The 24,711-nt window shown below is 40.1% G+C and overlaps 2 long non-coding RNA genes across 3 annotated transcripts; one reads left to right on the plus strand and one right to left on the minus strand.

The window, feature by feature from the left end:
- Nucleotides 1-4,859: 4,859 nt before the first annotated feature.
- LOC111254206 (uncharacterized) lies at nucleotides 4,860-10,913 on the minus strand. Of its 2 annotated transcripts, XR_015317319.1 has the most exons (4): nucleotides 10,771-10,913; nucleotides 9,620-9,837; nucleotides 5,287-5,477; nucleotides 4,860-5,138 (listed from the first exon to the last, which is right to left on the minus strand). It is a non-coding gene; the product is annotated as an uncharacterized LOC111254206 (long non-coding RNA). The 2 variants fall into 2 exon arrangements; XR_002674971.2 differs by having other exon boundaries at nucleotides 4,860-5,477.
- Nucleotides 6,015-24,705, plus strand: LOC147754651 (uncharacterized). Its single transcript, XR_015317318.1, has 4 exons — nucleotides 6,015-6,354; nucleotides 17,447-17,576; nucleotides 18,684-21,069; nucleotides 21,513-24,705. It is a non-coding gene; the product is annotated as an uncharacterized LOC147754651 (long non-coding RNA).
- Nucleotides 24,706-24,711: the final 6 nt, after the last annotated feature.

Below are 24,711 nucleotides of genomic sequence, written 5' to 3' on the forward strand. Positions count from 1 at the left end.
AGTTACGAACTGAGAGTTAATAGTTCTGGTACGATTTCAATTCCACCGAAATCCGTTCCGTCAATAAGAAGAATATTGTTAAACATCCCAAGAGAATATTGTACAAATCATTAGGTCCATATAAAATCAATTTTTCAGTCTGATATTTAGTCGTTTCATGGTAATGGGTTCAGAGGCAACCGAAAAAGGTACTGTCGTCGCCCTCGGTCCGATATCTGCGCGGAACATATAGTTTGCTTCACTGTGAATATGAGGCTATTGCAATTGATCCGTCATATTTTGAAACTGATTAACTTTTCAAGTACGTGCCGCTGGTAGACTAAATTTGGCTGATAAATGCTCCAGCGTTTTAAAAACTTGTAAGTGAAAACCGGTTGAGTTCACTCCAGGAGAATGAGTACTAAGGACAAGATATTTTTTAGTCTCGAAAATCAACGCTCAATGATCCAGTTTTTATTATCCAGCGCCTGTGACCATCAAAAATGTCTAAAGTGATAGCACAGTATGTGAAAGGTGCACACCTTTTAAGAATGGAGATTGGAAACCAGCGAGGAGGTCACTAGACGTTGGGACCCGAAAGACAAGAGTGCACTGCTGCAATCGAGGAGGCGTTCCATAAAAGCAGAACCTGGGGCCTAAGGCCTCTGTCGGCCAAACTGGCATTTCACATATAACGTTTACAGAGGTATAACCGAAGTAGTGTGGAGCCGGAAACGAAGTAAAAAATTGTTCCCCAGTGAATTGACCTTAGCCCATTTCGAAATGCGTGTAGTGTATTCCACGTGCAATTTCTGGAACTTTAATCAACAAAAAACCCGCCTGAGGCATACGGTTGCCATAAATGAAGCATGGTTCAAGACTACCGCTCGTCAGAGGAGAATCAGGCAAGAGAATGGTATTGCCCTGGAGAGAAATCGAGTTCAGTGCCAGTGTCGAGCAGGTTCGGGTGTATAGTAATGGCAGCACTTGCAATGGACATCAGGAGCATTTGCTACTATGAGGTACTCGTTGAAAATGTAGCAATGAATGCGGCCGGCTATCTCAAGTTCCTCAAGGGACTCATAGACCATTGGCACAACAATCGAAAGTATGCAGTCTGGCACTACTTGATGACAATGCCAGACCTCCTCGTCATGGCTCAATTACTTCCTGGATTGAGCTAAAGCATATCCAATGTTGGCTTTAACCCTCTCATTTTCCTCAGCTCAGTCTGTATGATTATGGCGTTCTTTATGCCCCAAAAAAGGAAACTTGTAGGAAAGCATATGATTTACTTAGAAAAGCTTTACATTTAAGAGAAGTTACATCTGGGAACGCGAATGTTATATATATATATATACCTATCCAGAAGCTGTCACGGGGAAATGACCATGTCAAAAATATGGGGAGTAGCCTTACCAGATTTTAAAAATCATCACTCCCGCTCAAATAGCTTAAAAGTTGTTCGATTTCAACGCCGTCAGGTTCGCTTACGACACTTTACAGATACAATATTATAAACGCGTTTAACTTCATCAATGTACGAGGTATCATATAAGAGGTTAAGCATCCAGATTGGCATTGTAGACGTAATTATAGGTGTATGTGACACGTGGTTGAATGGCCACGATTAGTGTTGAAGCAAAGCGTTGTCTTTATTGAATCAAGTTGCAGCATACTTTCAACAGTGAAAAGGGCCATCCGTCCTTAAGTGAGACAACATTCAATCTTTAAGGAGTGTAAGATCAGTTTTTATCCCAGTCATTTTGTTAGCAGTAGCACTCCTAATCTTGACCAAACTGTACCTACGAGTGTTCTATGCTGGTTTGTTCCCTGTTAATGACTTAAACGTAAATCTTTCCAGTAAACTAACGTATAAAAAAGGTGTAGCTAAACATGGCGAATAAACAGCTTTACAGGTAATGTTAATCTCAATATGGCCATTAGCGCTGCTTTTAGCTCAACCACGGCTGCCCGCCCCCGTCTACCTAGGCTAGGTACTCTTGATAACATACAGGGGGCAATCAAGGCAAATTCAACACAAACAGACATTTATAATTGGTGGCAACTAGATAGTTTAGGTACTGCAGATCCGCGGTGTAATGCAGAATCGCTTGCCGAGAAAGATCGGAAACAATAGTTTACCGTATAGTACAGACAACATATATATATTGTATATAGACAGTATAGACAGATGCACCATGGGGTTGCCATTTGGGGACAATTAACCGTGTCTCGAGGTCCCAGAAAACTGCTAATGGTCTAGCCTAAGCGTTTGTTGTTTTCTGCCGAAAAAAAATGGGAACCTCTTGAAGGATGTTCGCTGTAAAACGTGTCAGCCAGTCTAGAATGGATAGGCGGACAAAGCAACTCCTAGACTGCCAGCAACACAGAGGCACCAAGCGACGTGCTTGCATAATAATCAGAAATAATCGAAGTTTTTCTATGTTTCTAGAAAAGAGATTTTGTGGTCACAGTAGATTTTCAAAAAGCTTCCCACCCATTTAAAATCAATAAATCTCATAAAACAGTTTTTTTGACGGCTTGCTACATCGTGTAGCCGTAACATTACGATTAAGTTTTAAAGCTTGATCTCATTTGAAGCCCGTGGCTTTACTCTTACTGCATAAGATTCTATCCAGAGGGTGCAAAGATTTTCAAACGATGAAATCGCCGATTCATTGTACATGAATAACATCGTGTTTTGTGCTCGAAATTGCAACGACGCCAGAGAAAAATACAATTTCTGTAAAAGGTGTTCCATTATTTATGCTTTCATTTAAATGGGCGGCCTTTGAATTCGAAGCGGTTGGGCTTCTTTATTGCCTCAAAATGGGACAGTGGCATTAAAATGTCGACTGGCAATTCAGCATTCAGGTTGCCGACAGGTTGGACATGTCGTCGTCGTCGTCTGCTGACGCTGTTAACCCAATGGCCTAAGAATTGCAAATTAAAAAAACGTTGCTGAAAAACCTCATAAAAATATGCAATAACCTGGAAATTTAGGGAGAATGTTTTCCTGCAGCAGTCATGGCAGGGTTACTTAAGTATTTATCTACTCCAAACGGCGAACATTTGCAGAAATTCTACTAAGATAAAAGTGGTAACTTCCCATAAATCACAAGCAGTTTGGATACGTTTTCGTATATTCGAAGCGAACCCGATAAGTAGATGGCGTTTGTAACAAACTAGATTTGCAAGATCCGGTCTCTGTCGAGCGCCAAAGATAATCCCACGTATACAGTGTTGAGTAGTCTGTCATTAGATAATCTTGAAACGACGAGAGCTTTAACTTGAGCGGCCGTCGTCGACCGAGTATGCAAAGACACATTACAAACCCCACAAAAAATCCGACCCAGTCGCGATCAATAGCAAACGAAAAAGTAACGAAACGTCGTGTCTTGTTGCTATAAGCACGAGCTTATAGGAGGCAGGTCGTTTTTTGAGTCAGTCTAAACAAAAACCAGTTCTGGCATATGTCATACACTTCGTAAGAAATAACGTAATTTCGGGCAAGGGCTGCAAAATTAAGTCAGCTCGTTGATCATCCTTTCAGAGCGGTCAATAAAATAACATCCCCTCTTAAATGGATAGTAATAGAGCATCATACCAGTACGCGCCGCTTCAGACTCAGACAATAGCGATGGTCTGCCTCGGTATAAATTGTGCCTCGAAAAATACCCAATTCTCTTGCGATAACATCATACATCCTACCCGCGACAGCGAAAATGCCGGCGATGTTGCAACGATATAATCAAAGAGATGGCGTCATTAACAGGTAGTTATATAAATTCTGTTTGGAATACCATTTCATATGTGCACGTTCTGCTCATCTAGAAAAACCTATAGAAAATAAACCGCTAATCATTGACTAATGGCTGGCAATACAAAGGCCTACCCGCCTACAATATATGCTGAAAGGTAACTGGACTAGAACTGGGTAATCCAAAGTTCCAGACAGCGTAAATAGGACCGGTTGGTGCATCATACAGATGGTACAGCCACAGACACGCTCCGTGCACACCAGCGAGAAAACACAACCACAAATAGAACTTCCAAACTGATTTTAGATTATACCACGCCGTTTGTCTGTTTCAACGTACTACACTGAAGGAGGATTTCAGAGGAAGCTTACATGAGGTTGTAACGCGCACCGCAACATTTCCTTTCGGCTTGAGAAATGGGTGTGGCACATAGGTCGTGTGCTAAAGCTAGCAAGATAGGTCGTCCAGCAAATGCTGATCTCAGATAAGCTGACACACCTTTTGCCCGCTGTAAACGCGGAGATTCTTGATGCGAAAGCATACCGAAGAGTGTTATCATTTATTAGATAGCAGAGTCGAGCACCATTAAGTCGTTGGTTTGTCATAGGGACTAATTATGACAGGCTTCCATGCGTGGCTTTGCTTGACACCGCTCTACTTTGATCATTACCCGTTATTATTCCTAGTTAAAGTGATCCCCTATCGCGCTTGAGCAAATCCAGCTGGAACCTGCAGCATAACAGGCCTTCTATAGACCTGTTTACAAATCGAGTGCAGAATTAGGTGGCAAGTCTATGATGTAGCCGATATGGACTTGGCTTTCAAAACCCTCTATAATTAGCTTTATTATAAATACGATTTCTGCTCTGCTGTAAAATTCAGAGTCGAGTCGAGTCTAAATGAGTTCGGATTCTCATGTAGCCTACGGCAGCAAACGTCCAGCGAGTGGGCATCGAAGAGCGTACACACAGCAAGACCGACTATTATAATGGTATCCGGAAATACAGAACGGCCCTACGGCCTGTTGAGAATATATTTTACAGACTCCGATACACTAGAAGGGTATTTTATTCTATTTATTTCCCAGCAATAGAAATTCATCGAAGAATCCTGTGGTTGAAGGAAGTTTGGGCTCGATCTCAATTTTGAACATGATCAACTCCAGAATCCTCGTCATTTTGAAGATAATGTTGATAAGCTTAACAAACAAACGCTTTAGAGCTTCTGGCACTGTTATTTCTTTTGACATTCGTACTCCGATTCGGGCAAGGACTCGGCAGACGAGCCAAGCATCGTTTCAGCTAAACGATGTCAGTATGCTTGGGATTCTCGAAACCGCCAAAGCCGGATAGGTAGGTGGAAGTGCTGATGTCCCGACCAAGCTATACGTTCGCCCTGTAGATAGTGTACTTAATCAATTCATTGACGTCGGCCTTTTTCCCTCTAGATTAATGGACACGAAGATTATTCGTAGCTACCGCCTAGCATTTTTTGGTAAACTACTTGTTTCGAAAAGTTCGTGATTATCAGCTTTAACAAATACCTTACAGTGCTTTTCATCTATTTTAATTCGCTTCCTGGAAGTCCCGATCGACTAAACTGATATTGGAGATAGGCCAACATCGTATGGAATACGGTAATATTTCTAGATTTTGCGACTGCCTTCACCTGCTCACGCATTAGAATGTCTGGGTGTGCACCGATCACCATCAATTGTCACCAATACATGCCTCTCTGAAAGATGACAAACATTGCAGGTTAGTTGTGTTGAGTACTAATGGGACGGAATAGACAGTGAAGTATTCATCGTCTTCATGAACTTGATTCTGCTTAAGATCTAGACGAGTGCTAGGTGCAAGATAATCGCTCATGCTAGCGCATTCAGCTAATAACGATTGCCGATAGCATGTGGACTGCACTCCTCAAGGACCTCCTTGAACCTCTAATTAAAGCGAGACTTGTACTGTTCCTCTCAACTCAGCAAGTTGTCGGCTCGACTTTCGTCGTTCCAGGCCACTAGATGCACAAAGATATATGTTCAAGAGACCATAAAGTAGTAGTTTCATTTGACAGCTCAAGCGCCTAAGTACTAGCATTCTATTATTGTGCTATTTAGGAGATCTAGGACAATTAGTATTTTAACAAAAAGTATTCGATGTCATGGTACCCACATTTCATGTGTGATGATGACTATCTAATAGTATCCCATAGGGTTCTAATCATCCAGAACGATGCTTTGAGGCAATGTTTGGCAGGAGCCGCGGAGTTCCTGTAAATTATTTTCTTATCTCGAACAAGCTACTCTTTGTTGATAAGATATCCAGCTCGCCTCTCGCCTTGCGCGCTTTCAAGATGTTAAAACATGTTTCTCATTTCGTCGGAGATGTTTATCGCTGTCGTCACGCGCTCGCACAGTCGAGTTATCACGTTCGAAAATCCTTTCGGTGCTAACGAACCTACCCGACATCCGATCGCTTACCGTTTAGCCTCCGTCAGTCAGGAGTCCTCTCCCTGCCTAAACCTGGTCGTTCAACTATGGTGGAATAAAATAGTTTATAAGGAAAACTTTGGAGCATGCAAACAGGATATATGTTGAACGACTGTGAAAAAGGTATGGCGGCTGTTTTTACTGCAATCAATAGCTATGCAATAAGATAATAATTTTGGTGTGAAATGTCACAGTTCTTTTTTCATTTTTGCTATCGGAATATAGTTTTGTTTCCACAACCGCAGTCCCGTAAATAAACCAAGGCCTTGTATTGTATATGTTAGACTGGGTATAGTGTAACAGATCTAACTTAGTTAAATCGGCGAAAAAAACGAGTACGAGGCGAAATTTTGGGGTTTGTCGGGTGTGTATGATGTTTGTCTATCCAAATCGTCCTGTAAACTGTTTGTTATGAGCTAATTCTTCGCAGTTTGGTAAAATGCTGAAGGAGCCGACTGAATGAGTTCTCTGGTAGGCGGAACCTCTTTCCCGCATTAACGCGTAATGTCAACTTGTGTAAACTAATATTTTCAACGATATGGTAACTTTATACGGTGAAGCTTTTCAGGCTTTAAAAAGTGGGCATGGCATAGAGTTTTAAGAGGAATTTCACGATAAAACAGGCGAAGGCGCGGACCTGCCTAGGCACCACCTGCCATCTTTGGCCGCTCGCTTTTAATAAGAGTAAGGCAGATAAAGCAGTCTTTAAGCACATAATTTTCTCTATTGATATCACAAAATCATACCTCCTTTCAGTTAGTATAAATCTGGCCGCATAGACATATTTAGCGCTAAAATGATCCATTGGCACCTTGTTGCCTCATAAGAAAAATAGTTTTTGAACTAAACTATTTTGAAACACACTGTCTAGCACCACAAGCGCCTAATATCAATCGATTTGCTTGAACTAAGACGACGCCAAGCGTCGTAAACAAGTATGTGACCGACGTTTTTCGTATACGTATTACTCCGTATTTAATTCTTCGGTTTCCACTTTATATGTCTTACCATATGTTAGCTTGATTAGTATAAAAGCTCTTGTGTTGCAGATCACAAAGTAGACTCATAAATTTTCATTGAGCTTCACATAATCCACCAGCAACAGGTTTGCCTGTGAACGGCTGTCCTTGGCACCGCAAAGCCGTACCCCGCAAGGAGTATATCATTTGTTAAAAGCGTCTATCTAGTTGAGCTCGTCTATTTCACTTACATAGTCAACCCTCCCAATGCCTCGTCTACGGCGGCGTGTAATTAACCTGTGGTTATATTGCCACAGCTGACGTAAAACCTAGGTTACCCAATGCACACAGAACTACCTATTTGTCTGATGCATAGTCTTCTATCTTTATTAACATATGCGCTCCCTATATACGTTACAAAGACTGAGGGTAACACTGTAAAAGCATCTTTCGCAGAACGACTCGCCGTGTTTGGACCCTATTGGCGCAAGAAAGCAGGTCGTTATAGCGTACACAAGTTCAGAGACAGAATATTTCGAAACATCGCTCACATTCAGAAACAAATATAAGGTTAGTGTACCTGCTATTCGCCTGTGCAACTCAATACGAAAGGGTAAAAAAGAGCTGGGTGAGTCGATGTACATTTTGCTTGTCCTTTACCCGAAACGGACGAACGTACTTCGACTTAACAAACTGATGATTTTATTTAATGGAGCATCCTCATATTATTTAAAATTATCTTGTTATTATTATCACTATTTCATTTTATCTAATTCGCCTCAACTTTATTCAGACATACAAGCCCCAAGGTTGCATCAGCTTGACCTAAATCAGCCCTATGCAACATACTAGCGTATAGCACGAACTGCGAGCAGAACATTTTGCGGTTTTCTATGCAATTGATAGATAATGCTAACGAGTTCCGAATTGAACAAATGCATTACGTGCTCCAATTGATTTATCTGACAGTGACTCTTAATAGGAATATCTGACGATGAAGATCAGACGCTACTTTGATTCGTGCTGCACGTACATCGATATGTGCATGAAACAGCAGGCTCGAAGCGTATATAACTGTGATAATTTCATCCCTATGGAAAATACTACGATCGATTTAAGGATAGTCCAAATAACATCACGCTGGGTCGTTGTAATCATATCGGGAAAAACATCAACGAAGATTAAATAGTGTGTTCGCATGTATTTTAAGGAAACAACACACTCAGTATACTCCTTGCTCTAATGTCCAACATAGACTGCTCTAGAAAGGCTGATCGAGTTGCGTCGTCTGCTGATGGAGCATGGGAAGGTTTTAAATTAGGAAACATGCTATTTTAAAAATGTTTAGGAAACACACTGTTTAAAAAATTGAAAGTATCATAGCTATACTTAATGCTCGCCAGATCATTCTCAAAGTTGGAGATGTCTGCGTCCAAAATTGATTCGCGAATCCGCCTTATGAAAGAGCTTGTCGGCAAAGCAAGCGAACTATGCATTATGTTTTCAGAGCGCTCGATGTTGAGGAGCGGTACGTTCATATAAAGGATAAATGTAAATGCACCTAAGACTGAACCCTAAGGAACCCCACTTTTTAACAAACAGTCATTCAAGGCCGCGTGGTTAATAGATAAAACGCAGATGATCGGATTAGGTTTGAAGCAACAACAGAATACAGTAGAAAAACCGTAGTCAAATTTAGTTCTAAAAAGACATCGTGTCAGATGCCTTTACTGCCTCAATTAAGGTCATAAGGGAGGCGTTTCATCCATTGCAGGAGCGGATAATTTAGTTATAGGTAAAACGAGGAGTCATACCACAGTGGAAGATGGTAAAAAAACCCATATAGCGAGACTGAGAAGGAATTTCTGTTGAAGAGCTCCCTAACGTTTAGCAGATTATTTTAATAGGTTTCACAGTGAAGCGAACAACAGCTATAAGTCTATAGTTTACTGAACTATCACACTTGTCCTTACCTTTAAAGGAATAAAGTTGAAAAATCTAAATCGTGCTGAAAAAAGAAGTTTAAAGAACTAAGATAAATGGATGAGCCACCAAGCAAACGATTCCGTGCAATTTTCGCTAGAGGAGCAGCTGGTGAAGTTGGTTATCGAGTGATATTTATTTTAGTGTGCATTATTTTAACACAATATGCTTCTTAGAGCAGTTACATTGACCTAATAGAAATGAAACACAAATAAAAAAATATGTACATTTATAATATTATTGCTAAAGGACACAATTTCGCCACACACAATATCGGCTACGGAGAGCAACGATTATGTACTAAATTGGTAAGCCTGTCCTCGAATTTCCTTTTGGCGCAGTGGTCGATTTAACTGCACGTTGCATTCAAGTTGAAGTTTTATTTCTGGAAAAATTTAAGCGCAATCCAAATCCTTGAAGAAATGTAAAAAAATACACCGACTTACTTAATCAGGAAATCCTGTGCACGTTTTCGAAGTGGCAACTTCGGCATCAAGGACAAAGCGTGTCCTGATAATGAGGACGCTGAGATTCTGAGTATACTCGACTAGAATTCACGTATGACTCTTCGTTAGTTGACCCCTTAAGCAGACGTCATATCGGCCGAGCAGACATCCGTTTGACCGATCACCAAGTGATGAATCACGTGTTCACGGACAAATATCTTAATAAATTAAACGAGACGAATATTTTTCTAAAGATGGCTACGGGTAACGGAAGTTAGATAGTATAATAAAGTCATTTAGGAGAGATTATAGCCAAAACGTGATAGCGTACTTTAGAAAAGAGCTATTCAATATAAAGAAGTTAATGCTGTATATTCAATGGGATAGCTAGAGAGTGCTCTTCAATGAGCTTTTGCCAAGTAATCAAGCCGTTAATTCAGTCAAGCACTATAAGCCAACAGACTGTCTTGAGTAATGCATTGACATAAAGCGTCCAACTATAGGCGATAGGAGTGAAGTCTTGCTTGATCATGACACCTGCAGGCCTGACAGATCTCTACTGATTCGGCAAAAATTGTTAAAGTTTAACTCGAATGTTCTACTCCACCCAGTCCCGACTCTGACCTTTCCAACGACTGCCTTTTTCATTTTTCAAAAGTTATATAGCATTGAAAAGACTATTATTCAACAGCAGTCCAGTCGATATTGTCATCATGGCTAAAAACAAAGATATGAGTGCAATAGTTAAATAACTTTTGCACCCCGTCATTTGACTATAGATTTAAGATATATAGATGTAATGCGTCAAATATGAATCATACACGTACGCGCACCCACTACTGCTTAAGGCTGATCGAATCGTACCCCCTCCACTCGGACCACTGATGTGACACTGTGGACAACAATCCACCGTACCGTTGTCAAAATAATTATAATGTAGCAATCCAGTAGATTAGTTATTACAAACTAATCGATTGATACTTTATTTTGAACCTATCGACAAAAGAGTTGCTGGACAACATGTACGAATTAGTCACCTCGTTTCTACTTCATTGGCTTGTCTAAAAGATTACCTAGAGCCTGATGTCAGAAAGGCAAACTAATGTCTCTGCTATTTCCCCCATGAAAGGCTCCCGTGAACAAAATCTTACAGTTTGAGCGGGCAACCGTGAACAATTGTATCTCACGGCACCTACTGAAGCAGACGGAAGTACCACAATCGCGTATTAATACACGTAGACGAGCCACGAATTACTCAATGTAACATTTTTCCTGCTACCCAATAAGGTTTCATATCGAGCGAATCCATTTTATATTTCGATTAAGTTTCTCAACCGTCTGCCCCCAACATCATCATCATCATCATCAGCGCCATCGTAATCAAACGATCGATGATGACGATGTTGAGATTTAATGAAGCGAAGCAGAACGGCTGTGGCGGTCCATTTCAAAAAGGCGCGATAGCATATGTGGCACTTGCCATCGTTGGGATCATCTTGATTACGCGAATCACCTGTTTTAAACAAACTAGACCTGCAAGAAACCGCTTTACAGCAAAGCTAGCTGAAGACATAATATCTATATGTATATACGCCACTTTGGCCAAACATTAGGGACGCTTACACAAAGCCTCTATGCTTCTTAGCAGCCGTCGAACTATGTTTCTTTGAACGGCTTCTGTGTTCTGGACTTCGTATTCACCAGTGGAGTACTGTCTCATCGTTATTTCAAGCTAGATCGCGCAGACGAGCTAAAAATTTCAGCTATTTTTTCAGCAGGATATCAACGTCATTAAGACTATGATTGAAATTTACGAAAGAAGAAAATTGTATCAAGTACATGTGTAATACTAAATTGCATTTAGTATAATAGAAAATACTATCGTTTAGCAAAGCTGCTGTTAGGAAATGGAGGCTTGTGACGGCATCGTAGAAGGGGTAGCAGCTATTTGACCGCAGCCATCTTTGGTTTCTACAATATCATAATGTTTTCGTTTAGTTCATTAACGGTAGTTCTGAAGTAATGCGTAGAAGCGGTATCGGACGCAGAAGTTGAAACACTTGTTTAGTTAGCAGGTTTTTTGGGACGCAGCTGGTGGTAGAAAGATAAGGCGAGTCTGAACGGTAGAATGCGACATGGATTGTTTAAGTTGTATTGTTGGCCGAAGACCTTTTATTGGACCAGGTGCCGAAATATTGCTAAAGCTGAGCTCTGTGTAGACAAGCTTGAACAAGCCAAGCATCACGTCGATTGTCGTTGCTACCGTTTCAATAAAATACTTCTAGTTGTGACTAACTCCATGCGCCATAACGAGGATTATGAAATTGGTTGTCAGAGTGTATGAGAATTAGAGACAATGTCTCGAGACGAGAAACGAAAGTGTTGGTCGTTGAAGAAATCTATTTGTGGTAAATTGTAAATAGCATATAGGAAATAGCATACCGCAAGTTAACCGAGTACAAAATACAGAATCATTCGTGAATATCTCATAAGGGAAAAGAAAGAGATCGCGGCATACGGAGCTTGTGGTGATGCGGCGGAATTCAAGCAGCAGCAGCAGCTTGGCTCAGTGCATGCGTTATAAGGTGGCACAAAGAGCCGCGAAGCGCTTACACATGGACGTTTCAGTTTTTGCAATTCAAAATTTGATACGGCCAAGATAAGGCACGCGTTGAGTTGAGAACAGAAGTGCGTTGCGTATAACTAGAAGACCAGGCCCTATAGGTTGCTTGCGCGCCCAAGACTTGCAAGGTCCTGGAAGTAACGGCTAGGGTGTCCACTGCGAAGAGGAAGGTTTAAAAAGCACCTGTTCGGAAAGACAATTGGGAAACACCGAGGCCATTTAGTTCTTATAGGACACAGAACTCTTGGTCATACCGCAAGTCAAGATAGCGGAGTCCCAGGTTGTAGTGAATTGGGAGCATTACTTCCATAGATAACTTGTCAGCCTGCCATTTGGGGGAAGTACCGATTTCCGGATGAACACGTTGTTGCGATCAGGCTGAAAGCTTGTAGTCGTAAAAAACATAGAAGTGTTGAAAATAGTGAATATAGAGACACAGACGTAGGGGGGAACGAATGGCTCTGCCGAATCAGCCGTTCACCAAACGCAGGAGTTGAGAACGTTCACTATCTCTCAATTCAGATCTTATCAAAAAAATTACGCATCGAATCGAGTTTAGGTCTAGCATAGTCAGAAACGAGGCTCCGGTGAACGACGGCCTGCATCAAGCTGCTAATTTACTGCCAAGTGTCACCAGGCTACTTGTCTACATTTGAACGTATTGAGAAGAGGGTCTTTCTTCAGTTTCTAATCAGGCGAGATTAATGAATATTCTTTAGCAGATTTTTTTTTTGCTTTCTCGGTATTTCTTAAAATATTCACAGGTTTTTCTGGCTAATCTTTACGTGAACAGTATCGTCTCAGAGAAAGATTTCGCAAAATAGTGTTTTAAACTATTGGCAAAAGTATCCGCAGCGGCCGCATTTCAATAGCCGAAATGGGCTACCGACTCCATTGAGGCCATGCAACATGCGACGAGCGTCATTAGATGACATGTAGATATACCGCAGTGAGGCCGCGTTCAAACTGCCGAACGTAAAATAACACTAGATTTCTGACAAAATTGGAGATGGCAGCAGCGGAATTTTTAATTTTATTTAGTGTTATATATACGAGTCGTCTGCTGGTGAAAGAGCTGGAAGTGTGTTGAATCCGATGCGCCCGTTAGTGTCCATCATTGTTACCATGAAAATCCCGATACAGAAAATATTGTGACAGAAGATCGACTAGGCTAGTTTTTGCAAGATAATATATTGATAACGTTTTGGATCTCTTTGCCCGATATCAGTTGCCGCAACTGATTTCGAATCGATCGAAACTTGAGTAAATTAAATTTTCCCTCTGACTTCCATGGTTTCGACGATCCGACTCTGACTGCCTATGGGGCAGCGGTATATATGCGCGAAGTATTGGCAGGTAGTTCGTCCTTATCCATCAAGGGCGGTACCGCGCCGCTACAAGAGCAATCCGCCATTTATCGACTTGACCTGATAGGAGTCAGTTTTATTACAAATATCGCGGAAAGGATTAAATCAGCGATTCACCGGATTGTTTCAGGTCTGTGCTCCTATAAGGCTCGATTTTGCTGGACTAGATTAGCTAACAAAGAAAAAAACTAGACAGTGGCAAAAAGCTAGCTGGAATTACCTGCGTGTACAGATTTCTAGCCGTCTTCCAGGAATTATTCCGAACATGGCCACGTTTGAACCTCTCGTGATTTTTAAGAGATTTCTGGACAAACTCCTAGGCGTGACCCGCGTTGCATCCAATCCTGCGCTGATCTTTTAACAGGAGACCGATACGATTGAGGATCACTGGCTCCCGCGCGGGCTAAATGGCAAATAATAGAATGGGTTTTTCGATTTCGGATGTCAACATTATTAAACATAGCGTTAAAGCCCATAAAAGAATCGATCTGATCATTTAACGCGTACAAGGTATTTGCGTTATATTATTTTGCGAATATGTTTTGGGTGGATAGTTGCGAAAGCGTCCTCTAGCAGACGAGGATTAAGAAGAAACATCCGTAACAAACACTATATCAATAATAACAAACTGGTTCAATGTAGAGACAGATGAATTACTCATAGTAGTTTTTGTATGAAAAAGGAACTAATAAATCCCACAACCAACCGGGTATATAGCACAGCTATAATAAATGTTAATTAATATATGTCGCAATTTTTATTTTTATACGGGTATTAACACATTAACGACAGAGTAAAATCGCTTACATTACAAATAGGCATCGCCGTCGTACTGTAACGAGGCGCCACACACATCAAGAACAAGGCGCTTATGCCCTAACATTGGCCCCCATGCACCGATGAACACAATATATTATTACAAGCAATCTACTTGTTAGGTGAAAAGGACGGTCCTTAATAATCTGCCAGTAATGGTTGGAAAATACAGTCGGCTATTAGTGACAGGCATAGTTAACTCTCTGTTAATCATGAGCTGCAAAACTTATCTAACACCGGCTGGAGATAAAAATAGCCCCACGAAATAGGCTTCATAAATACAGGATGCGTGAAAAACGTACGCTCCTCTACTGTCATAGAACACTTACTCTCCAACCTACAATATTCAACTTATGGAAGAATAAACTTGTGACTATACTTACACGCGAGCTGAACGTTTAAACTGATAGCGTTGAACATCGATATATTTCGGAGTTTTGTCCGATTTTCACGACCGTGTCCATACTAACGGTTCTAATGGGACCCTCGCGCAGAGCTTTACTCCAAGCTACGTTCAGGCTAAATGGTTAAAGCTTATCTTTTGCTATGCCCTACAATCGAGCAGATAAAGGTATGGAGAACGTTTCAACAAACTCAAGTCTACACTGCCGATGAATGCAGGAACTTGCTCAAGCTACGAGCATCACTTCGTAATATGTTTACGTTCTCCGAAGCTAAAACATAGCTCCGCTGTGTCGACGTTCTTTCGTTGCCATTAACGAAGGTACGGAACGAAATAGACGATTTTACTACGAGAAAACATAACCCAAGTTTTTTCTATGTATTTGGCCACCATTTTTAACATTTACTTTACTGTATTTCTGGGCCAACCAGTTTAATTAGGACATACATATATTTACTTTTCAAATCTGACCTTGCAGGTTGGACAGCTAATAATATTTTTATTCAATGTGCCCTGTATTGAAAAAATCCTAAAAAAGAATAAAGTGCTGTCTTATATTTTAATTCTGTTCGTACGGTACAAAAATGAACTTCTTTCGATTGTATCTTAAGAGGAGAACTCGGGGAGCTTCCATGACTGGGCATCGGCAGGTTTTTTACTTTAGGCGCGAAACAATTGTCGGGATTTGGGTAAAAGTTATTCCATCCTGAAGCTTGCTATCCATCAATTAGACGCGTAAATCTTGGACCGTAACTTCCGCTGTATGGTCATGCAGAGTTACTGCTTCAGTCGTTCTTTTGAAGTGCAATAAAAAAAAAGCGATAATATTAAGTTAAAACACAAATAACGTCACTGTCTAGCTTTTTTCGAAAAACACAACGTTTCAGCCAAATTTTACTAACAAGTTAATATGTTTTACATTCGCTATTGCCCTGTATAATCTTCTCCATTTCTGAGCCAATCGATTCATGTTTGCGGAATTCGTTCGACCATTTTTTATTCTTAAATGTATCGTTACGAATTTATCCCGCTAGTCATCCGAAAGGGTAGTAATCTATCGGCGCGAGGTCTTGAGAGTATGGTGATGACAAAAAGAATCTGTCGCTTGAGCCCTCGCAGTAAGGCTTCAACGATCTTGCCATTTGTATTTGAGCATTGTCCTTGAAAGGGATAACCTCTACCGAATCTTTTTTTTTTGTTGAGAAGCCATGTTTGCTCGAAGCAAATCGGCCATTTGTCTATTTCGATCTTACCTCTGTTTCAACGCTGGGCTTAGGCACATTTTTTGCAGTTAGCTGTTTCATAGCTGCTTCATACCGATGTGGAGACACGATGTCCCGTCTGCGGTAATAATTCTGTGCCGAAGCTGCCGTCATTGTACCTTCGTGTTCTTTGACGTCGGGCTAGTCGTTAAAAGATTAGAAAAAGCGGTAATTTCATGTGATCTTCACTCAGCCAAAGTTCTAAGTTTTAAGTATATCAAGTATATTTAAAATATCTGTCGATAGTCGCAGGACTACAGCCCATCTTGTCGGCCATCCTGTAAGTTGTTTGCCAGGCTTCGTCATTCTGAGATCGTTGTAAATTGTCCTCATCAGCCTTGAATGGTATACCAAAGTGGAGTGCACTTTTCACTTCCAAAATGCTATTATTGAACTTCGCAAACCAACTTTAAGTGGTGCTATCGACATAGGGTCAGCACCATAGGCGATAGAAATACCCTCGGCCACTTACACAGCTTTTCGATCCCGGCAAAAGCGGGATAGACTAGGCGTTAAAGTGCACTTTTATTATTACCTAGAACTTATGTCTTTGAAGACTGCATTTAAACATGAATTCCATTCACTGCGTGACGAAATTATAACCGGCTTAAATAGAATAACATTTTTGAATAGTATATAGAGATAAAAAAAACAGTGGAACGATAAAGGAGAACATAAACATTTGACATAATTTATGTTGAAACCGAATATTAGAATAAAACTAACTTAATTTAAGATTTATGGAGAAAAAGATCGCTATAGGCCTGTTCGACTAGACAGCTTCTACTCGGATATACCCGAACACAATGGTACAAGTCTTTAGTAAAGCAAGATTACAATCTGGTAACGTAATACTAGCGTCCGATCGAAATATGTTGATAATAGAAATAAGACACTGACTTTTGCTGTCCTTCTGCGAACAAGCCTGTTTTTTTTCCAGTTGCTGCCCCGCGCTAGGGAAAATCTACTTGGATTTTACTCGTTCCCTTGGCTTGTCCCACGTGTCGATGTTTAGCGAGCCCGCTTTTTGGCCGTCTTCTTTCTTATTGCCTCATCTTGCTTCGTTGAATTTGAGAGAATGAAAACGCCATTACGGTGTTCTCAAGTTGTGCTCTGGGTACAGATCTAGGTACAAGTATACGGAGAATATGCGGAGCCTATGGCGTTGAGTAGTCGAGGCGGTTAAGGATGGACGATGTCACCAAGGGATATGGCGGCCTTTTTGGATGTGTTTTTTTGGACTTTTTTTTCTTGTGTGTGAAAGTTCTTCACTGAGCAGTGGGTGATTCAAAGTGCATTTGCAAGCCGCATTGGTCGGACGGGCTAACCTAACCAGCATAGATTTCTCTTTTATAGGAAAGAAGCTTTTCTTGAGTGCCGCTGGTGGCGTGATGCTCGCCTGTCCTATAAGGAGATGAAGAAAACAGGGCAAAACATTTCCACTACCCTCATTCCTAATACTTCATATCAGGACGCTTACATAACGGTAAGTCATAAGCGAGTTAATATGTATTATTCACTGTAGTAACGGATATCGTATGACTGTACTAGATAATTCGGTTTTTAGTATTGGTGTTACGCTAAGTATTTATCAAACTCATAAGACAACATTATATTGAGGTAAATGCAGCCAGTTTCACAGTAGTATCAACAAATGTTTAAGCTTTAAGACCATTAGCGCAAAGTCGTAAACTGCGATAGAAACGCGAAACAATAGCGGGCCTGAAGACGTACCTTTGGGCATTCCGTACGGGTAAGCGAGGATACTACTCAGTTAATCATTGATCCAGCTTGTGCAAATGCCGACTTAACAACTGAGATGTCCGGCTGAATTAGCTGTACGCTTGTTTATCCCTATTCCGCAAAGCTTTTGAACCAACAGAGTACGGTTAGCATGGCCCCCGCAACGGTGCACCGGTAAGGAGTCGACTTCGAAAACACACGATTTGTTTCATGCTGCTGGAAGGGGGCGCGAGCTGTTTGAGACAATGTCTGACGGCAGCACTGGACCTAAAAACTTGAAACATTTATTAATGCAGGAATAGGTTCAGTGTTTCTCTTTTCTTTTGAAACGCCCGGGCTAAATATACTACAGGCTAAAGAGATTCGAAACATGTCTTTATTTTGTTCATAGAATCCTTGTATCAAATAACGCAGAAGTTCATCAATAAAGTTTGCCGTATTTCTAGAGAATATCAAGAAGTACTATCAGGGACGAAACTGTAAGGCCTGAGCGACCCAACTCTGCCACAAGGATTTGGTCGGGTGAAACTTCTATACCACAAGAGAGAGTTGATTCAGCCTCTTGTCAAGACAAATATTCATGATTGAACCTTAGCCCGAGTTTACAAAATCAGGTGCAAAGAAATTGTTGAATACAGGAGGTCGCTTGACGATCTTCGGCAACTTGGCCTGTGTGTTGATGAAAAGGACAAGCGTCAGGAAAGTACGGTGTAGATTAAGTCTAGTATATAGAATTGGACTGATGTAGACGCCTTTAGACTCCTATTCGGCGTTTTCGAAAGAAATTGTTCCACCTTTTGTAACTAATTTGCCAATGTTGTAGAACTAAATTGGTCCTTTCATTCATTAGTGCCGTCCCGCGGTGAAGAAAAACGTCTCCAGCTCAGGAAATTAAGGTTTGCACGAGAGCCCTACAATCATTTATGGCAATCGCATCTCTAATGAAGAATATCAGCCACTCAATAGTCATTTATTCGGTTCATAGTTAACAAACAACTTGTAATCGTGCGTCTCGCAATTTTTGGCGAGTCTAGTAAGAAAAATCTCAGCGGAATCAAATTTGGTGCTGATAGCAGGCCGATAGTGCCAAAAATGCGAAAGGTCCAGAAGTTTTTAAAGATACTACCATCGGAGCTTATATACACGACCTAAATGGCAATTGGTATTCTGCTCTTCAAGATTATCGTTATATAAAGGATCGAAAACTTCCCACTCTAGCGACAAAAAAGCATTAGAACATGCTTTTTTGTTTTGGAACTGCGTGCCCGACATCTCTCATGCACTACATCAGTACTGAATTGTGATTGCTACTATTATTATTATGTAATTTTTATTTACATATACATTATGCTTTTAGCATTCCCTTTTTATAAATATAATTCCGTTTTTTGTCAATTATATCATATATACGCTATGAATCGCACCATATAGGCCTGCATCCGGCGAAGCTGAATAAGTATATTTTCCAACCCACTAATTACTTCCGAAGAAGCCAAACTCTACTGTGTTATATGACCACATATATTAACTAAATGTATTCCGTTACTATTTATTGACATGCTCAGTTGCTTTTCTACAACCAGTACCGCCTGTTGTCCCTGTTCTTGAGTACAGCGTTGTTGTTTCGTCATCTTATTTTACGTTACAAAGGCACATGCAAAACAAGAGAACAATTTTTTACGTGTTACTAAAGCCTTTCAGCGCCGATAAGTCGCTAGCGACTTCTTTCGTCTGGTGGGTATTATGCACAACTTATTTATCTCAGCAGTCTTAAACAATTGAAGGATGATCTTCGAACTGCCCAATAAATATATGTGTACTATCACGGAAAACGTATTTTACATTACATGAAAGACTTATCTGAATCGATACAAATCGTTTCGTAGATAACAAACAAAGAAGACAAAAAAAAACTCTCAAGCATTTACACTTATAAACATCTACACAACCATATTACGTGCAGTATTTGGCGTTAGTCTACAAATAAATAATGGGTTCTCTTAATTTAGAAAAGGTATCGCGCTAAAACGCACCCATTTCGTTGCTCCTTATCGTTAGAACTCTATTTTTCCATATCTTACTAACGCAAGATAAATGGGTCTATGATATGACGCCTATTCTTTAGAGAGACTGAACAATTTCTAAAAATTATTTAAGCTGCTATATTAATTCGCGGTCCATTCACGTTTCATGGATACGATTACAGCCTCTACCTACTATTTAAAACCTCAGTGAAGTCCGCGAACGTCAAGTGTATATTATCCGAACAATGAAATGCATGAAGTCAACTCTAGCGATAAGTCGAGTAATTTTCCTAAGACTTAAGAGTGGCTTTTCGAAAAAAAAAAAAGAAAAAAAAGTAGCTTAGCTCTCGTGGGTCCGCCTAATGCGTATTCGAAGGTCCGAAAAGTCGTCTCGCTTAGCTTGGCTCTTTCAGACGGTCGCTTTTGTGTACATCAATAAAAAAAAAAGTCTGTGATCTTTTGCGCTTAACAAAGCAACATAACTATTGCCTGGACTCTCAGGCTTTTGGATGAATGAAGTAGGACCGTTGACTATTTAAATAACTGTTTCGATTACGGAAGGCTCAATAGTCGAGGACTCAAAGAATATATTTGGGTATCTAGTAATTTGTTTATATGAATAGATTTGTTTGATATATCGGCTTTGATATGAGGCCGAATGTCTACATCGGTAACGTCGTTATTTGCAATCAGAAAGTAAAATTTTTCATATGCCTACGTATCATTCAATGAAAATTGAGGTAACGATCTCAGATCTTTCCTAACCAGTGCTGCGATACTTTTTACTTTAATAGATTCGGCAAAAAATTCGATCGGCAGAATATAGTATAGCAATTTGCCAAACTTACGTTAAGTAGGTTATAAGTTTTACAGTTAAATTCAATGCAGCAAAATATGTCTTTACCCAATTGGGATCCAAGGTAGAGAAGATAGATATGTCTGCTCAGAGAACAGCTGTGGGCAGTAGAATCTATATATATATCCACATATTACTTTAGAAATTAGCAGGCATCGTGGCTGCCAGTAACATTAAGTAAAGATTGAAACAGTAATTAAAGATACTTGCTGATACCTTATACCACTCGACCGTCGCAGGCGTGACATGCGTACCCCTAAAAAGAGGCTAACCATTTGGGTATTAACGATGGACTAGTCGGCAACAATAGATCGCAATGCAGCAAATATAGCAGATGAAACGATCATCGCAGAGTGGTAAGTTTATTGTGATAACGGTATAGAGAAAAGTAGTGAATTAAATGTTTTCCATTTGTTTCCGTGTCTTACCTGCTCGAGGGGCTAGGCTGGGTGAAACTTTCACAAGAACCCTATAGATATATCCGTTAATATAAGCAACGACAGTATCGTTAAACTAGTACAGTATAGGTAAACCAGCATGCTAAATATTTGAAATCTGAAAGTACGAGTAACGTAAGTGATCGGGATTTACCATTGCGGATAAATGTCAGAAAAATGGTCAGAAGCATTGCGGAGAAGCATCGATTCCAGTTTTTTAAAGAAACTCTAGTCATGCAGCAACGTGCCACTGGCCTAAAAATGGCGACAGCCCTTACAATGGATTAAGGAGGTTTATTCATTTTTTAAAGCAATAAAACTCTCCAGCACGGTTTGAAAAATTTTAAAAATCTTTACTTAAGTTACAGCGGATGATGTACTAAAGCGTTACAATACAATTCAATGCATAAAAGGATATCCTGTTTAGCATTACGAAACACCGATGTCCGTTACTAACTGTTTGGAAGCCCGGTCCTCTTCTAGAGCATGCAATGCATTCATTCAAGTAACCCAGGAGCACGAACATCGCAATCTTCGTGACTGTTAAAAATCAAATTTCTTTGCCTCTGGCAGGAAAAACGTAGCAATAAAGTGGTTGACGGGAAACATTTTATGATTCTGAGCAAAGAATAATTAGAGAAAATCACATATAATAAATTTGAAAAAAGACACAGTAAAATTGCGCAATCGACATGGTATGTGTTCACATATAGAAGAAATATGTCTATTTTAGTATGTACTAGATATAATATCGCTATAACAATCGATCATAATAACAACATCTTGCCATCAACGGTCATTGGCCAATAAAATAAGGTGACCTAGTGATCTCAAACGTTGTCGGGTTCAGCGCTCGAGTTAAATATCTATACGCGTTTTGGTTTCATGTAGATGCCGCCTGTCTTTGCTTACCAGTGACAGTACGCATGACGATAGAGGAACATTTCGAAACTGATGTAAAAATGATGCAACAACGGCTATAACATTCGGACCGTTATACATAATTTAGGTATCGGATTTGGTCTTTTTTTCGTTCATGTACAGCGGTCCTCGGTATGTCGTTACATTGAAACACAACGACGCCGTTGTGACCGTAAATTATTTTGAGATAAATTTCAGTTACTTTCGTCACTATACATGAGCTCGTAATGGGATTACGAAAAGACCTCATAAAAAAACATCGAGCTCTAATAGCCCGACTCGCATAAGAGATGCGATAGCGAAGAGTGAAGGATAAGGTGCCATAAGTCCTTTATAAGCCAGCAGGTCAAGCAAAATGATGGTCTGGGCCGTCCACAGTGCAAAAATGATACACTTCGTCAATGGAATTATAAAAATAATACTTTAATGATGTAATTCAGACGAAAATGTTGCCCTAGGAACAAGTATCGTTTTCAGATGGGAATTATGTGTTCATGCATGATAGGCCACTATGTCATACGGCAAAGTGTGACTCTGAAGTATATATTGTTAGAGTTCTGCTATGGCCTGAAAATTCACCCGACTAACATTCGATCGAAAACGTGTGGCATTATGCCAAGAGACGAATCAGAACCGCATAGGAAATCACGAACATCGCATAGCTCAACAATACAGTGCCCCCAAGTGTGGGCCCAGGACCCATGCGTGACATAGATGATACGGAAGTGCATTCAGAGCATATTAAGTTGCAGCAGTGGTAGTGATCAGAGCCGGGGAAATTAAATACTAACATCAGTGCTTTCCTTTCCGCAGAAGTTTACAAGTGCTTCTCTAGATACAACATCGTCACACGTGCTGTTATTAAACAGTAGATGAAGGCAGCCTTCAAGCAGACGAAAAATCGCATGCAGATATTTAGTTCAAGTTCGGACTTAACTTCGATCCAATTCTACTATGTGTAGAATTTCTGAGTGGCCTGATTTTATTGGACAAAGCCGTTGGATACCATGTAAGACGTTAAAGGTTCTAGCCCACAGGAGGCCATTTTTTTTTGCACATCCTATATATGATCGACCATACATACAAAATAAACAAAATTTATACAGGAGTTCTAAGAGATCAGGTAGTTTGCTGGACGGGTAGCCTTGAATTGGTACTTTACAAAACAGTTTCCTATGTATCCGCCGTTTGAGCTTGCCTTATTTTTTAATAATATGAATTTAATTATGGAAACAAACAGATTTCCAGCATTCTCATTTTGATTTGTTTAGCTCCCTCATAACAAATAACGTTGCTTTTCGAACACTCTATAAACACGTAGATTCATATATTCCTGTGTATCTATCAATATGAGCAGATACGCGTGTAAGGTAAAAAATTGATCGTAACGTTTTGTCAAGCTCACTATATTTTGAGGCTTCGCCAAGGGGGATCGAGTTGTTAGCAAATAATGAATGAAGAATATCAATATCAGTCGAAGGCTCTCGGCAGTTGGTGGTCAAGAGTAGCCAATAAAAACAGGTAACTGCGTATAAGGACCAGCCCCTACTGCTATATGAAAGGCCAAGCAGCAAAGAAACGCATGATGCCGACAGACAACGTTCATGCTATCGTAGCTAGGTTACCTGTGAGCCAACAACAAACGCTTGACGTAGAGACGAAAGTTGTCATACCGGTGATTAAAAGTGAATCAATCCGAAGATCGAACACGGCGCCTTTTGGATAAAGTTCTCACGATAAGTAGAAGATAAAACTCTATTTGTATTCACATTGACTCAAGTGGTATCGTTGCGTGCCCTCTAGCGGTATTTAGATGTCAATCTAAGTTCACATAATCCAACTGTAAAGAAGTCTTTGCTCCAGTAACTTTCTACGAATGAATATTTCATATTTTGAGTTTCTGTGCTACGACAGTTGTGCGCTAAATAAGTCACGTCAATAGACTAGTCGTGAAGTTGGCTGACTCTTAGAAAACCTAACGAAAGTTACCATCGTGTTACTAACCTGTTTATAGTTGAAAAACTATTGAACAAATGTAGTTTCAAAACACATTTTTCTGTGCAATCATGAAATCTACTGTTTACGTTTCGTCGAAGATGAAAAAGCTTCCAGCTCTCTTCAAAATTATAATGTTATTAAGTATTACGCTGAAACTGTCACTCGTACGCACGAAGGGTTTTTACAGAGTGATAAACAATGTTTTGGATATATATATATATAACAATAATGATATATATATGTATATATACTACTATGTTGTGGCAATCAAACAGCTAAATGTAAAAGTTTACCTTGCTCTACTCAAAAACGCGAAATTCATTTTCAATAATGTACACAACTGATCAGGCAGTCTAGTCAACAAGCATGTCGATGAGTTTTAGCGAAAATTAGACCCATCAAGTTTCAATGGATAAGTACCTCTGTGATCATATGTGACAAGCATTTTACACTGAGTGCCAAAAGATAGACAGGAACCGACCATGCTAGATCGTGAATTTCGTGCAAGTTCGCCCTTAACCAGGACGTTGCTATCCTTTTCCCTATCAGTAAGCTTAACACTTCTCAAAAAACTGCAAAGATTAATTATTAACTATATATTAATAGCTAGAAAGCAAAAGGAATTGAATTTAAGTTGAAGAA

Source organism: Varroa destructor, unplaced genomic scaffold (assembly GCF_002443255.2).
Source record: "Varroa destructor unplaced genomic scaffold, Vdes_3.0 BEIS01000007.1, whole genome shotgun sequence".
Lineage (NCBI taxonomy): Eukaryota > Metazoa > Arthropoda > Arachnida > Mesostigmata > Varroidae > Varroa > Varroa destructor.